Here is a 15507-nt window from a genome sequence, read left to right on the forward strand (position 1 = left end):
AGTGCTGGGGATGGGCTTTCTTCAGCTGGTCTGGGCGGTGGACTCTCTGGCGCGGCTGCAGGGGTTGCCTGAATCTCCTTGGGGGTATGCGGAGGGAGCAGATACCGATCCACCATCTCTTGTGGGAACTGGGCCTCTAGGTCAGCCTTCAGCTTCCAGTATTCGGGGTCCTCTCCTATCAGGGTCTTCCTAGCAGGGACCTCTCTTGACTGGGGAGCGGTGTCTGCTCTGGCCTTGCAGGCCGGGGTAAACGATGAGGTAATCTCTTCTTGGCGGGCCGCGCCTGGCATGGCGGCGGCCTGGTCTTGGCGGGCCGCGCCCTGGATGGCGGCGGCCTGGTCTTGGCGGGCCGCGCCTGGCATGGCGGCGGCCTGGTCTTGGCGGGCCGCGCCCTGGATGGCGGCGGCCTGGTCTTGGCGGGCCGCGCCTGGCATGGCGGCGGCCTGGTCTTGGCGGGCCGCGCCCTGGCTGGCGGCGGCCTGGTCTTGGCGGGCCGGGCCTGGCATGGCGGCGGCCTGGATCGGCGTCTCAGCTGCGATGGGATCTGTGCAGGCTGGGCTGGACGTCGCTGCAGCAGTCTGGGCTTGGCGGGCCGCACCTGGCGTGGCGGCGGCCTGGTTCAGCACCTCACTTGCGGCTCGGACGAGCGTTGCTGCGGCGGTGGGGTCTCGGCGGGCCGGGCCTAGCAGGGCGGCGGCCTGAGTCAGCGTCACACCTGCGGCGCGGATGAGGGTCGCGGTGGCAGCCGGTTCTTTGCGGGCCGGACTGGGCGTTGCTGCAGGGACCGGGTCTTGGTGGGCCGAGCAGGGCATCGCTGCGGCGGCCGGGGCTTGGCGGGCCGCACCTGGCGTGGCTGCGGCCTGCTTCAGCGTCGCCGCACCGGACGCCTCTTCGGGGACCGCGGACGTGGCAGCAGGGGTCGGGGCACTTGCACTGGCCGGGGCATCACTCGACTCACCCACCGGTGGCAGCATCGGGGTCTGCGTCATCGCCGTCCTGTCTGGCACTCGGCGCGCGGCTCTCCTTTCATAGGCCCGAACCGCGGCAGCCATCTCCAGCAGTTCCATTCGTTCTTCCCGGATCTGCTCCACAACCCGGTTCTCCAGTCGGTCGCAGAACTGGGCCAGCTCCCGATACCACCAGGCAGCGGAGCCCGGTTCTGGATTTCTGCGGTCAGACGCCATTTCTTCTGCGCCGTCTTCTGCACGACTCTCCAGCTGTGGACTCGCCGTTGCCTCTGATAACAAGCTGTTCAGTTTTTGCTCTGCTTCTTTCAGCAGCTCCTCTCCCAGCAGCAGGCTTGTGGCTCTCTTTCCTTCCCGCCGTCTCTGGACGCTTCCACTCTCATAGCTGGCAAGGTCAGAACTCTGCAGGGGATCTCTGGGTAGCCACACCTCTTCGTGGGCGGTAACTTCTCCCAGCGCAGGCTGCTGTTGTTTTTCAGCGCGCTTTTCATGGTGGCAATATGGCGGCGCTTCCAATTTTCCAAGCGGACCGCCCAGGCACATGGTCACCTGTCTGAACAGGTCTAGTCCTTATCCTGTTCGTGACGCCAGATGTGAAGCCCCACAGGTGTAGTGTCGGTGCATTACCTTCAGGGACTCCACGTAGCTGGATCTGGTCACAGGTAGGGAATCTTCGGTTTTGATCGTGACGCCACTCTCAGTATTGCGGCCAGTAGGGACCGCCACTGCAGGTTGAGGGTCGCCTGGGGCTGATGGTGTGTGCAGTTAGTTGGAATAGCCTCCTGAGAGTGAGGCAAGCCCCAGGGCCCAGTGTAGGTTTGTAGTACCACAAGTCGCAGAATGACTCACACAGGCAGAACTGTCTTTCAAGGGCTTTACTCACATTTGATGGCAGGGTGAGTAGCCCGGGCGTAGCTGGGATGAACCAGATGGGAACCAGGTATCCTTCCGGCTGACTTTATGAGGGTGACTACTGACTCGCCTTCCTTAGCCCTTGGTGGTTTGGGGTGACCCCGACTTTGAGTCCCTATGGGGGTCACCCAGGGAAGTTGCTGAAGCCTCACTCCCCCTTTTGGTTGCCGTTTGCTTGTTCCCCGGACCAGGCCACTCCAGCTGCTTGCCTCCTGTGACCTATGGGCCCTCACTGCGGTTACGTGGCTGCGGCTTTTGTGGTGTTGTGGTGTGGGCTTTGAGAGCCCCACACCGGCAGGTTTAGCAGAAGAAAGCTGGATCTATCTTCGCTTCGGGATCTGCCGCCCGGTTGGGCCTGGTGCTCTCTAGCAGTCTCCTTACTTCCCACTCCGTGCTTTCTCTCTAGCTGAAGCTGGCTTTCAGGTAGCACTCCTAGTTGACCGTTCTCCCCCGTCAGTAGCCACTGCGCGGGCGCTGTTAGACAGCAACAGCCCCACAGGTCTGCTCCTCTCTGAGCCCTCTGGAGTTCTCTGCTCTAACCGACTCACTGCTCCTCCTCTCCTGTTCTTGCCTACGCCACCTAGCAACCAGATTCTCTTACCACACCCCTTGAGAGGAGATGGAGGCTTTTGGCCCCCTCCACTATTCCAGTGAAGGTCAAGGCTTTTCCCCCTCCTGGGATCCCCAGGGGTCCTCTCATGGGTACATGTGTGAGACCTGATCACTATGCGCCTGTGTTCCACACCCCTGTCAGCCTTCTGGATTACCTGTATTGTACTGTCCCCAGCATGGGTGCAGTACTCAGTGGTGCCTGACCAGGTCAGGGGCGCCACATTCCCCCTTAGTTATCACCAGCACGTCCTCGGGCTGCAAGACAACATTTTAAAATGCATAAAACATTAAAACATGGTAAAACATTTTAAAAGCACCAGGTACCATACATCACCACCCTCCACCCACAAGTCCGTTAACCCACCCAAAACCCTTTCACGTTGGCCGCGACTTCAGCCACTTCTGGCAGGATGTAGAGGCGGCTTACATGGGCTGGTGGTTTCAGGGTATACCTGGCCTGGTGGATCCGCGCCTTCAGCCTCTTCTGGCAGGATGCAGAGGCGGCCTCCACAGTTGGTGCTGACCAGGTACCCTCTTTGTGGTGGAGAGCCAGGCCCCATAAACAGGCATGCTCTCTGGTCGCAGGTGAGCCAAGGCCCTATATACGGACGGGCTCCTCCTGGTTGCAGACGAGCCAAGCCCCTAAACAGGCTGACTCTGGTGGTGGTGGTGCCCTTTTGGTGTAACTATTTACACTGCGAGAGTTTGTGGCTATAGCCAGTTCATAGCCTTAAGGTTTATGGTTTTCTCACAATAGTTTTTGTGGGCACATTACTTGAACTTGAGAACGTTGCAAAACAAACTGGTCAAAACTTTAACTTCTCTTCTTACTTTACTTTACTTTTACTCCTCTTTACCAGGGCTTGGGCCTGCTGGGCTGCGGCACCTGTTGCTTTCTGGCTCTTTGTCGTCGTCTGTGGTTGTTTCCTCTGTAGGTTCCTTGTCTTTTCTCTCTTGATCTTCATCTGTGTCTCTATCTCTGTCTTTTCTTTCCTCTTTGGGACATGGTGCTACGTCTAAGGCATAGTAGCCCCTTTCTCCTTGATGCAAGGTGAACTGTACTGCGTCTCCAATTTTCAAATTTCTGCCTGAATGTCCTCTGGGCAGGTGGGCTTGAACATCTCTCCGATTCACAAATATGCCCTCTTTTATTCCTCTTGCTACAATAAAGCCGTATCCGCTTTTCAAGTTGAAATCCTCCACTACTCCTCTGCAAAGGGGTCCTCTGACCTGGGCTCTGGACCTTCTCAGTAACCTTTTCTCCTGTAGGTCTCTGGCTGCAACTTCTCTCTGCTCTGGAGACTGTGGTGCAGGGGACAGCGTTGTTCTATTGCGACGCCTTGTCTTGCGGCCTGAACTCTGCGTGGTACAGCTTGCAAACTCCCAGGTGAGACTTTTAGGCAGATCTTCGTCAGCGGACGGTGTCAGGTCTTCCTCATCCCAACGGGAATAGGGCAACATCTCCGGCTCTGAGTATAGATCCACTGCTGGTGGCTCCGGAGTCAGCTCCTCAGCTTCCTGGCCTCCTCTCCCCCTTAGTTCTTCTTGGCACTCCTTTGGTGGCAGTGCTGGGGATGGGCTTTCTTCAGCTGGTCTGGGCGGTGGACTCTCTGGCGCGGCTGCAGGGGTTGCCTGAATCTCCTTGGGGGTATGCGGAGGGAGCAGATACCGATCCACCATCTCTTGTGGGAACTGGGCCTCTAGGTCAGCCTTCAGCTTCCAGTATTCGGGGTCCTCTCCTATCAGGGTCTTCCTAGCAGGGACCTCTCTTGACTGGGGAGCGGTGTCTGCTCTGGCCTTGCAGGCCGGGGTAAACGATGAGGTAATCTCTTCTTGGCGGGCCGCGCCTGGCATGGCGGCGGCCTGGTCTTGGCGGGCCGCGCCCTGGATGGCGGCGGCCTGGTCTTGGCGGGCCGCGCCTGGCATGGCGGCGGCCTGGTCTTGGCGGGCCGCGCCCTGGATGGCGGCGGCCTGGTCTTGGCGGGCCGCGCCTGGCATGGCGGCGGCCTGGTCTTGGCGGGCCGCGCCCTGGCTGGCGGCGGCCTGGTCTTGGCGGGCCGGGCCTGGCATGGCGGCGGCCTGGATCGGCGTCTCAGCTGCGATGGGATCTGTGCAGGCTGGGCTGGACGTCGCTGCAGCAGTCTGGGCTTGGCGGGCCGCGCCTGGCGTGGCGGCGGCCTGGTTCAGCACCTCACTTGCGGCGCGGACGAGCGTTGCTGCGGCGGTGGGGTCTCGGCGGGCCGGGCCTAGCAGGGCGGCGGCCTGAGTCAGCGTCACACCTGCGGCGCGGATGAGGGTCGCGGTGGCAGCCGGTTCTTTGCGGGCCGGACTGGGCGTTGCTGCAGGGACCGGGTCTTGGTGGGCCGAGCAGGGCATCGCTGCGGCGGCCGGGGCTTGGCGGGCCGCACCTGGCGTGGCTGCGGCCTGCTTCAGCGTCGCCGCACCGGACGCCTCTTCGGGGACCGCGGACGTGGCAGCAGGGGTCGGGGCACTTGCACTGGCCGGGGCATCACTCGACTCACCCACCGGTGGCAGCATCGGGGTCTGCGTCATCGCCGTCCTGTCTGGCACTCGGCGCGCGGCTCTCCTTTCATAGGCCCGAACCGCGGCAGCCATCTCCAGCAGTTCCATTCGTTCTTCCCGGATCTGCTCCACAACCCGGTTCTCCAGTCGGTCGCAGAACTGGGCCAGCTCCCGATACCACCAGGCAGCGGAGCCCGGTTCTGGATTTCTGCGGTCAGACGCCATTTCTTCTGCGCCGTCTTCTGCACGACTCTCCAGCTGTGGACTCGCCGTTGCCTCTGATAACAAGCTGTTCAGTTTTTGCTCTGCTTCTTTCAGCAGCTCCTCTCCCAGCAGCAGGCTTGTGGCTCTCTTTCCTTCCCGCCGTCTCTGGACGCTTCCACTCTCATAGCTGGCAAGGTCAGAACTCTGCAGGGGATCTCTGGGTAGCCACACCTCTTCGTGGGCGGTAACTTCTCCCAGCGCAGGCTGCTGTTGTTTTTCAGCGCGCTTTTCATGGTGGCAATATGGCGGCGCTTCCAATTTTCCAAGCGGACCGCCCAGGCACATGGTCACCTGTCTGAACAGGTCTAGTCCTTATCCTGTTCGTGACGCCAGATGTGAAGCCCCACAGGTGTAGTGTCGGTGCATTACCTTCAGGGACTCCACGTAGCTGGATCTGGTCACAGGTAGGGAATCTTCGGTTTTGATCGTGACGCCACTCTCAGTATTGCGGCCAGTAGGGACCGCCACTGCAGGTTGAGGGTCGCCTGGGGCTGATGGTGTGTGCAGTTAGTTGGAATAGCCTCCTGAGAGTGAGGCAAGCCCCAGGGCCCAGTGTAGGTTTGTAGTACCACAAGTCGCAGAATGACTCACACAGGCAGAACTGTCTTTCAAGGGCTTTACTCACATTTGATGGCAGGGTGAGTAGCCCGGGCGTAGCTGGGATGAACCAGATGGGAACCAGGTATCCTTCCGGCTGACTTTATGAGGGTGACTACTGACTCGCCTTCCTTAGCCCTTGGTGGTTTGGGGTGACCCCGACTTTGAGTCCCTATGGGGGTCACCCAGGGAAGTTGCTGAAGCCTCACTCCCCCTTTTGGTTGCCGTTTGCTTGTTCCCCGGACCAGGCCACTCCAGCTGCTTGCCTCCTGTGACCTATGGGCCCTCACTGCGGTTACGTGGCTGCGGCTTTTGTGGTGTTGTGGTGTGGGCTTTGAGAGCCCCACACCGGCAGGTTTAGCAGAAGAAAGCTGGATCTATCTTCGCTTCGGGATCTGCCGCCCGGTTGGGCCTGGTGCTCTCTAGCAGTCTCCTTACTTCCCACTCCGTGCTTTCTCTCTAGCTGAAGCTGGCTTTCAGGTAGCACTCCTAGTTGACCGTTCTCCCCCGTCAGTAGCCACTGCGCGGGCGCTGTTAGACAGCAACAGCCCCACAGGTCTGCTCCTCTCTGAGCCCTCTGGAGTTCTCTGCTCTAACCGACTCACTGCTCCTCCTCTCCTGTTCTTGCCTACGCCACCTAGCAACCAGATTCTCTTACCACACCCCTTGAGAGGAGATGGAGGCTTTTGGCCCCCTCCACTATTCCAGTGAAGGTCAAGGCTTTTCCCCCTCCTGGGATCCCCAGGGGTCCTCTCATGGGTACATGTGTGAGACCTGATCACTATGCGCCTGTGTTCCACACCCCTGTCAGCCTTCTGGATTACCTGTATTGTACTGTCCCCAGCATGGGTGCAGTACTCAGTGGTGCCTGACCAGGTCAGGGGCGCCACATTCCCCCTTAGTTATCACCAGCACGTCCTCGGGCTGCAAGACAACATTTTAAAATGCATAAAACATTAAAACATGGTAAAACATTTTAAAAGCACCAGGTACCATACATCACCACCCTCCACCCACAAGTCCGTTAACCCACCCAAAACCCTTTCACGTTGGCCGCGACTTCAGCCACTTCTGGCAGGATGTAGAGGCGGCTTACATGGGCTGGTGGTTTCAGGGTATACCTGGCCTGGTGGATCCGCGCCTTCAGCCTCTTCTGGCAGGATGCAGAGGCGGCCTCCACAGTTGGTGCTGACCAGGTACCCTCTTTGTGGTGGAGAGCCAGGCCCCATAAACAGGCATGCTCTCTGGTCGCAGGTGAGCCAAGGCCCTATATACGGACGGGCTCCTCCTGGTTGCAGACGAGCCAAGCCCCTAAACAGGCTGACTCTGGTGGTGGTGGTGCCCTTTTGGTGTAACTATTTACACTGCGAGAGTTTGTGGCTATAGCCAGTTCATAGCCTTAAGGTTTATGGTTTTCTCACAATAGTTTTTGTGGGCACATTACTTGAACTTGAGAACGTTGCAAAACAAACTGGTCAAAACTTTAACTTCTCTTCTTACTTTACTTTACTTTTACTCCTCTTTACCAGGGCTTGGGCCTGCTGGGCTGCGGCACCTGTTGCTTTCTGGCTCTTTGTCGTCGTCTGTGGTTGTTTCCTCTGTAGGTTCCTTGTCTTTTCTCTCTTGATCTTCATCTGTGTCTCTATCTCTGTCTTTTCTTTCCTCTTTGGGACATGGTGCTACGTCTAAGGCATAGTAGCCCCTTTCTCCTTGATGCAAGGTGAACTGTACTGCGTCTCCAATTTTCAAATTTCTGCCTGAATGTCCTCTGGGCAGGTGGGCTTGAACATCTCTCCGATTCACAAATATGCCCTCTTTTATTCCTCTTGCTACAATAAAGCCGTATCCGCTTTTCAAGTTGAAATCCTCCACTACTCCTCTGCAAAGGGGTCCTCTGACCTGGGCTCTGGACCTTCTCAGTAACCTTTTCTCCTGTAGGTCTCTGGCTGCAACTTCTCTCTGCTCTGGAGACTGTGGTGCAGGGGACAGCGTTGTTCTATTGCGACGCCTTGTCTTGCGGCCTGAACTCTGCGTGGTACAGCTTGCAAACTCCCAGGTGAGACTTTTAGGCAGATCTTCGTCAGCGGACGGTGTCAGGTCTTCCTCATCCCAACGGGAATAGGGCAACATCTCCGGCTCTGAGTATAGATCCACTGCTGGTGGCTCCGGAGTCAGCTCCTCAGCTTCCTGGCCTCCTCTCCCCCTTAGTTCTTCTTGGCACTCCTTTGGTGGCAGTGCTGGGGATGGGCTTTCTTCAGCTGGTCTGGGCGGTGGACTCTCTGGCGCGGCTGCAGGGGTTGCCTGAATCTCCTTGGGGGTATGCGGAGGGAGCAGATACCGATCCACCATCTCTTGTGGGAACTGGGCCTCTAGGTCAGCCTTCAGCTTCCAGTATTCGGGGTCCTCTCCTATCAGGGTCTTCCTAGCAGGGACCTCTCTTGACTGGGGAGCGGTGTCTGCTCTGGCCTTGCAGGCCGGGGTAAACGATGAGGTAATCTCTTCTTGGCGGGCCGCGCCTGGCATGGCGGCGGCCTGGTCTTGGCGGGCCGCGCCCTGGATGGCGGCGGCCTGGTCTTGGCGGGCCGCGCCTGGCATGGCGGCGGCCTGGTCTTGGCGGGCCGCGCCCTGGATGGCGGCGGCCTGGTCTTGGCGGGCCGCGCCTGGCATGGCGGCGGCCTGGTCTTGGCGGGCCGCGCCCTGGCTGGCGGCGGCCTGGTCTTGGCGGGCCGGGCCTGGCATGGCGGCGGCCTGGATCGGCGTCTCAGCTGCGATGGGATCTGTGCAGGCTGGGCTGGACGTCGCTGCAGCAGTCTGGGCTTGGCGGGCCGCGCCTGGCGTGGCGGCGGCCTGGTTCAGCACCTCACTTGCGGCGCGGACGAGCGTTGCTGCGGCGGTGGGGTCTCGGCGGGCCGGGCCTAGCAGGGCGGCGGCCTGAGTCAGCGTCACACCTGCGGCGCGGATGAGGGTCGCGGTGGCAGCCGGTTCTTTGCGGGCCGGACTGGGCGTTGCTGCAGGGACCGGGTCTTGGTGGGCCGAGCAGGGCATCGCTGCGGCGGCCGGGGCTTGGCGGGCCGCACCTGGCGTGGCTGCGGCCTGCTTCAGCGTCGCCGCACCGGACGCCTCTTCGGGGACCGCGGACGTGGCAGCAGGGGTCGGGGCACTTGCACTGGCCGGGGCATCACTCGACTCACCCACCGGTGGCAGCATCGGGGTCTGCGTCATCGCCGTCCTGTCTGGCACTCGGCGCGCGGCTCTCCTTTCATAGGCCCGAACCGCGGCAGCCATCTCCAGCAGTTCCATTCGTTCTTCCCGGATCTGCTCCACAACCCGGTTCTCCAGTCGGTCGCAGAACTGGGCCAGCTCCCGATACCACCAGGCAGCGGAGCCCGGTTCTGGATTTCTGCGGTCAGACGCCATTTCTTCTGCGCCGTCTTCTGCACGACTCTCCAGCTGTGGACTCGCCGTTGCCTCTGATAACAAGCTGTTCAGTTTTTGCTCTGCTTCTTTCAGCAGCTCCTCTCCCAGCAGCAGGCTTGTGGCTCTCTTTCCTTCCCGCCGTCTCTGGACGCTTCCACTCTCATAGCTGGCAAGGTCAGAACTCTGCAGGGGATCTCTGGGTAGCCACACCTCTTCGTGGGCGGTAACTTCTCCCAGCGCAGGCTGCTGTTGTTTTTCAGCGCGCTTTTCATGGTGGCAATATGGCGGCGCTTCCAATTTTCCAAGCGGACCGCCCAGGCACATGGTCACCTGTCTGAACAGGTCTAGTCCTTATCCTGTTCGTGACGCCAGATGTGAAGCCCCACAGGTGTAGTGTCGGTGCATTACCTTCAGGGACTCCACGTAGCTGGATCTGGTCACAGGTAGGGAATCTTCGGTTTTGATCGTGACGCCACTCTCAGTATTGCGGCCAGTAGGGACCGCCACTGCAGGTTGAGGGTCGCCTGGGGCTGATGGTGTGTGCAGTTAGTTGGAATAGCCTCCTGAGAGTGAGGCAAGCCCCAGGGCCCAGTGTAGGTTTGTAGTACCACAAGTCGCAGAATGACTCACACAGGCAGAACTGTCTTTCAAGGGCTTTACTCACATTTGATGGCAGGGTGAGTAGCCCGGGCGTAGCTGGGATGAACCAGATGGGAACCAGGTATCCTTCCGGCTGACTTTATGAGGGTGACTACTGACTCGCCTTCCTTAGCCCTTGGTGGTTTGGGGTGACCCCGACTTTGAGTCCCTATGGGGGTCACCCAGGGAAGTTGCTGAAGCCTCACTCCCCCTTTTGGTTGCCGTTTGCTTGTTCCCCGGACCAGGCCACTCCAGCTGCTTGCCTCCTGTGACCTATGGGCCCTCACTGCGGTTACGTGGCTGCGGCTTTTGTGGTGTTGTGGTGTGGGCTTTGAGAGCCCCACACCGGCAGGTTTAGCAGAAGAAAGCTGGATCTATCTTCGCTTCGGGATCTGCCGCCCGGTTGGGCCTGGTGCTCTCTAGCAGTCTCCTTACTTCCCACTCCGTGCTTTCTCTCTAGCTGAAGCTGGCTTTCAGGTAGCACTCCTAGTTGACCGTTCTCCCCCGTCAGTAGCCACTGCGCGGGCGCTGTTAGACAGCAACAGCCCCACAGGTCTGCTCCTCTCTGAGCCCTCTGGAGTTCTCTGCTCTAACCGACTCACTGCTCCTCCTCTCCTGTTCTTGCCTACGCCACCTAGCAACCAGATTCTCTTACCACACCCCTTGAGAGGAGATGGAGGCTTTTGGCCCCCTCCACTATTCCAGTGAAGGTCAAGGCTTTTCCCCCTCCTGGGATCCCCAGGGGTCCTCTCATGGGTACATGTGTGAGACCTGATCACTATGCGCCTGTGTTCCACACCCCTGTCAGCCTTCTGGATTACCTGTATTGTACTGTCCCCAGCATGGGTGCAGTACTCAGTGGTGCCTGACCAGGTCAGGGGCGCCACACTTACATTTGGGGCAATGTTCTATTTTATTCATAGTCTGCTTGGTGGGGATGTTAAAACCATAAATTGCTCTGTGCATTAATCTAAACTGTGTGTCCCTCCAGCCCTCATTAATCACCTCCTTCCTCATCCTCATCCATCCCTGCTGTATCTTTTCCCCTGCCTCTGTATCTTTTAGTTGTCGTGCCCATGCTCCCCAGACCTGGTCCGAGTGCAGTGGTAGCAGTGCTGTTCTCAGATCTTTGTACAGGAAGGAGATAGTAATCTCCTGTTTATCCTTCATTATAAATTGGTCCATTTCATTCATTACCTGTTCTTTTCTAACATCCCTCAATAGTCCCATTATTCCCTTTTCCACCTGTTTGTATTGTATGATTTGGAATGGAGAAAGCCCGTACCTGTTCACCAACTCCTCAAGGGTCAACCACCTATGTTCAGTTTCATGGAGCAGATCTTTCACCCCACCGATCCCCTTATTTCTCCATTCTAGAAATAGTTTGTTTTCCCTCCCTGCTGGGAATTCCGGAAAATTCCAGATATTTAGGTATTTGGAGATTCGCCAGGACAGGTTAAACTTTTTCCTCACTGTTTTCCACGCCATTATCGTATCTCTACATACCAGGGAGTGCTTAATTTTCCTCGGAATATTGGCCAATGACGTGTGTAATATTGCCACCAAGTCCCATGGTCTACAGTACTCACTTTCCAATTTTATGTTAGAATAGCTATTTGTCTTCCTCAGCCAGTCTATTACGTGCCTCATCAAGCATGCAAGGTTGTAGCCTCTCACATTTGGCATCTTGATTCCTCTTCCAGTGGTAGCATTAGTTTTTCCGCCCTAATTCTTGGTCTTTTTCTCTTCCATAGGAAGCTTGTAAATGCTTTATTCAGTCTATTTACATCCGCATGCTTTAATAATATAGGGATAGTCTGCATTGGGTATAGCAGCTTCGAGAAACTGATCATTTTTAAGAGGTGGTTTCTACCTAGCAGGGATAGCGGCAGCCCCTCCCACATCTTATACCTAGCAGGGATAGCGGCAGCCCCTCCCACATCTTATACCTACCAGGGATAGCGGCAGCCCCTCCCACATCTTATACCTAGCAGGGATAGCGGCAGCCCCTCCCACATCTTATACCTAGCAGGGATAGCGGCAGCCCCTCCCACATCTTATACCTAGCAGGGATAGCGGCAGCCCCTCCCACATCTTTAGCTCTCGTTCTATCTTCTGTATCACCGGTTTGAAGTTTAATTCATAAATAGAGGCAGGCTGGCGTCCCATCTGGATCCCCAGGTATTTAAGGTGGGTTTTTGCTATCGGTATCCCACATATGTTATCCCCTATTCCATAGGTTTTCAGGGATGACATGGTTCGCTCATTCAGAAACAGTATTTCACATTTTGTCTTGTTCAATTTAAAACCTGCCATAGACCCAAATCTCTCTATCTGTTGTATTGTTTTTAAAAGGTCATTCTGTGGTCTATTCATGAATAATATGATATCGTCCGCGAACAGAGCTGAATGTACTTTTTCCGTTCCGATGTTAATGCCCTCAAAGCAATCTCCTCCATTGATCAGTTTTGATAATGGCTCAATGGCTAGATTGAACAAGAGAGGAGACAGCGGGCACCCCTGTCTCGTCCCTTTGGTCAAAGAGAAGGGTCGTGACAAGAATCCGGGTGTCGCCACTCTTGCCTGAGGGTTTGCATATAGTATACCTATAAATGTTCTGAATGCTCCCCTGAAGCCCATATTATCTAGGACTGTTTCCAGCCATGGCCACTGCACATTATCAAACGCTTTTTCAGCATCCAACGTGATCACTATGGGGAGATAAGGTATGCACACCAGTGACTATGTAAGGGGAATACAAGAAATAGCAGAAACTGCTGTGTGAATACTGACTTGAAAAATCCAATAGCTATATGCAAGAGTGAAAATGTGAAAAATGGAATCTGCATTACTGCCATGAACATATGAATCAAGAGAAATTTAGCTACTGAATTGATCAATGCAATAGAGCCCCAACACTACGCCAAAGTATTTCTCTACGTTGGGGTCCCTAGCTTGTGTGTGTCCTCTCATGCAGTTAAAAAACTTACCGTGTATGGGAAGCTGAGACCCAGGCTATTTATGCGTATGATATTGATTGGCAATAGGTGTTGTTGGGGAGGGTTCACAAACGAAAAAATACTAACAAATAGGAATAACGTTTGGAACACCATTCTAAGTCTGAACTGGGTGCAAAAACCTAAAAAAACATCACTATGGGGAGATAAGGTATGCACACCAGTGACTATGTAAGGGGAATACATGAAATAGCAGAAACTGCTGTGTGAATACTGACTTGAAAAATCCAATAGCTATATGCAAGAGTGAATATGTGAAAAATGGAATCTGCATTACTGTCATGAACATATGAATCTGTGGGGCATATCAGTAATATTGAGCTGGATGCACCCTGACTGCTCAGCCCGGTCTGAAGGGGTTAATTCCTCCTTCCCATGCCCGAACCGTCCGCCCCCTTGTCCGTGTCCAATCCCAGTGTTTTCTCCTCCAGTTTCCCATATAAAATCCCCCTATTTCCTGGTTTCGGTCTCTCCTCATCCGTGAGACCTGGAAGCTGCTGTGCTGCTGGTACCCCGGACACAGCAGCCTCTGGTGAGAGATGGCCGACGCGCTTGCCGCTGCGATCAGGGACAGGATCGGGAGGGAAGGGGACGCATGGCTTACCTCCATCCTAGCTGAGATGCGTCCTCTCCCTCCTGAGGCTCGGGCGGTTATCTCCGGCGGCAGGCGATCCGCTCGGCGTACACGCCCGCCGGAGCGCCTGAGTCCATCCACAGTGACGTCACGGGGCATGCGCACTCGTGTGCTCGCCTCGCAACAAGCTTCGCCTACTTCCTCCCAGCTCCTGACCGCGGCTGCCGCACGCCGACTCTGTCCCTCCGGTAACGCGGACCCGCGGTCGGCAGCTGTTAACCCCCCCCACCCTGAACCACCACTATTCCACTTGCCACCAACTATGGGAGGACATCACAGCTGCAGCTCCTCATCCATAGAGGAGACTGCAGACGCTGTGCCCCCACTGCCTCCTCCCCCTCCCACCCAGCCTTCACAAACAGTGCAGGCAAATATTGTTTCAAGCCAACCTGCTTTATGTGCTGGGGCAGTAATAAGCCCTTCAGCACACACTAACCCCCAGATGCTGGTCTTGCCACCCATGATGCAGGGATCTGCGGGTGTGCAGCCAGCTGTGTCTGCCCACCCCCCATCTGATCTGTTCCCACTAGTCCACATGTCACAGGCCCCCATGATTGCCCTGGAACAGATGAATGCTGAAGCTCTGGCCCGCGGTCGTAGCCGCCGCGGCCGCCGCGAACGCTCAGCAACACATTCATCTGCGTCATCGCACACCCCCGAGCGATACGAGCGCCCTGCTAGGTTGCATGGAACACATAGCCATTCCCGCCGTTCCAGGTCCTCTCGGAGGAGCCGCCGCTCTCGCTCATCGAGGTGGCGCTCTCCTTCCGCCTCATCAGATTCTTCTGACGCCTCCGTCGTGCCTCATGGGCATCATCGCCGATGTCACCATCACCCGCAGAGGGAGTCGGGTCCTCCCACAGCGCGTTCACAGCCCGTGGAATTCGTTGATCCACCGCTGGAGCCTTATGTCGCCCCTATTCAAGATGCTGGTGAGTACCACTACTCTGGGGCATGCGGGGATGGTGCGGGTATGTCAGCAGCCCTTTGTTAAAAATATACTCTTAAATATATTTTTTTTCAAATATGTAAAAGCGCATGAAAGAAAGGACTTCAAAAATGTAAAAAATAAATGTATTTTATCTATTTAAAAATGGTTGCCAGGGTTCAGTTACAGAAAGGAAAAATAATATACTTTGTTAGCTTACGCAAAGAGAGTTCATTTAGTCCATACTGATCAATGGGAAATCTTCACCCATCTCTCTTTGGGTTCTGAATGGCAAGTCAGCATGTGTTCATCTTGCAGCCTGGAAGCATTCTGACAGCAGGCGACGTGCAGGAGCGAGCGAGTAGCCCCCTCCATCGTGTGTTATATACCAACTGTTCAGTCCATATAGGGTGTTTTAGTTGAATATAGTTCCATATGACATAATCTTCTAGAAGCTTCTAGAAGATTTATATATATCCTTCCATGTCAGTACTCAAGTATATTCAATATGGATATTTTAATACTTATTCCTTATAAAAACTTAATTAATAACCTATGTCCTCCAACATAAACAGAACTGTGAACTTATATGTCCTACTATAAAATATTTGATAACTAGATGTATTAATTTTAATGTTTTTACAAACCCCCCTTGAAGCGGGTGAAGTAACCCCGAAAATTAATTAATACATCATTAAAATAACAAATCTTCTTTCCTTATTTGGCAATAATGGATTAATATCAATAATAATGATGAATAATAATTAATTTGCATTATTCATGTTGTAAGTTCAATAATATAATAATGTGGATTCCTGTTATGATAGGCCGTGACTGATCAATCATATAAAAATATATAACTATACTTCGCTAGACCTAAAAAGAAATGCAAAAAACAAATCCGGTCACCATATGATGTCCTCTGAGTTGATGTCTTCTTATCTCCGATGTAATCTGGCATAAACACAGTCTCTTAGAAATAAATATTTTGATAAAAAA

The sequence above is a fragment of the Anomaloglossus baeobatrachus genome, chromosome 12, assembly GCF_048569485.1.
Source record: "Anomaloglossus baeobatrachus isolate aAnoBae1 chromosome 12, aAnoBae1.hap1, whole genome shotgun sequence".
Taxonomy (NCBI): Eukaryota; Metazoa; Chordata; class Amphibia; order Anura; family Aromobatidae; genus Anomaloglossus; species Anomaloglossus baeobatrachus.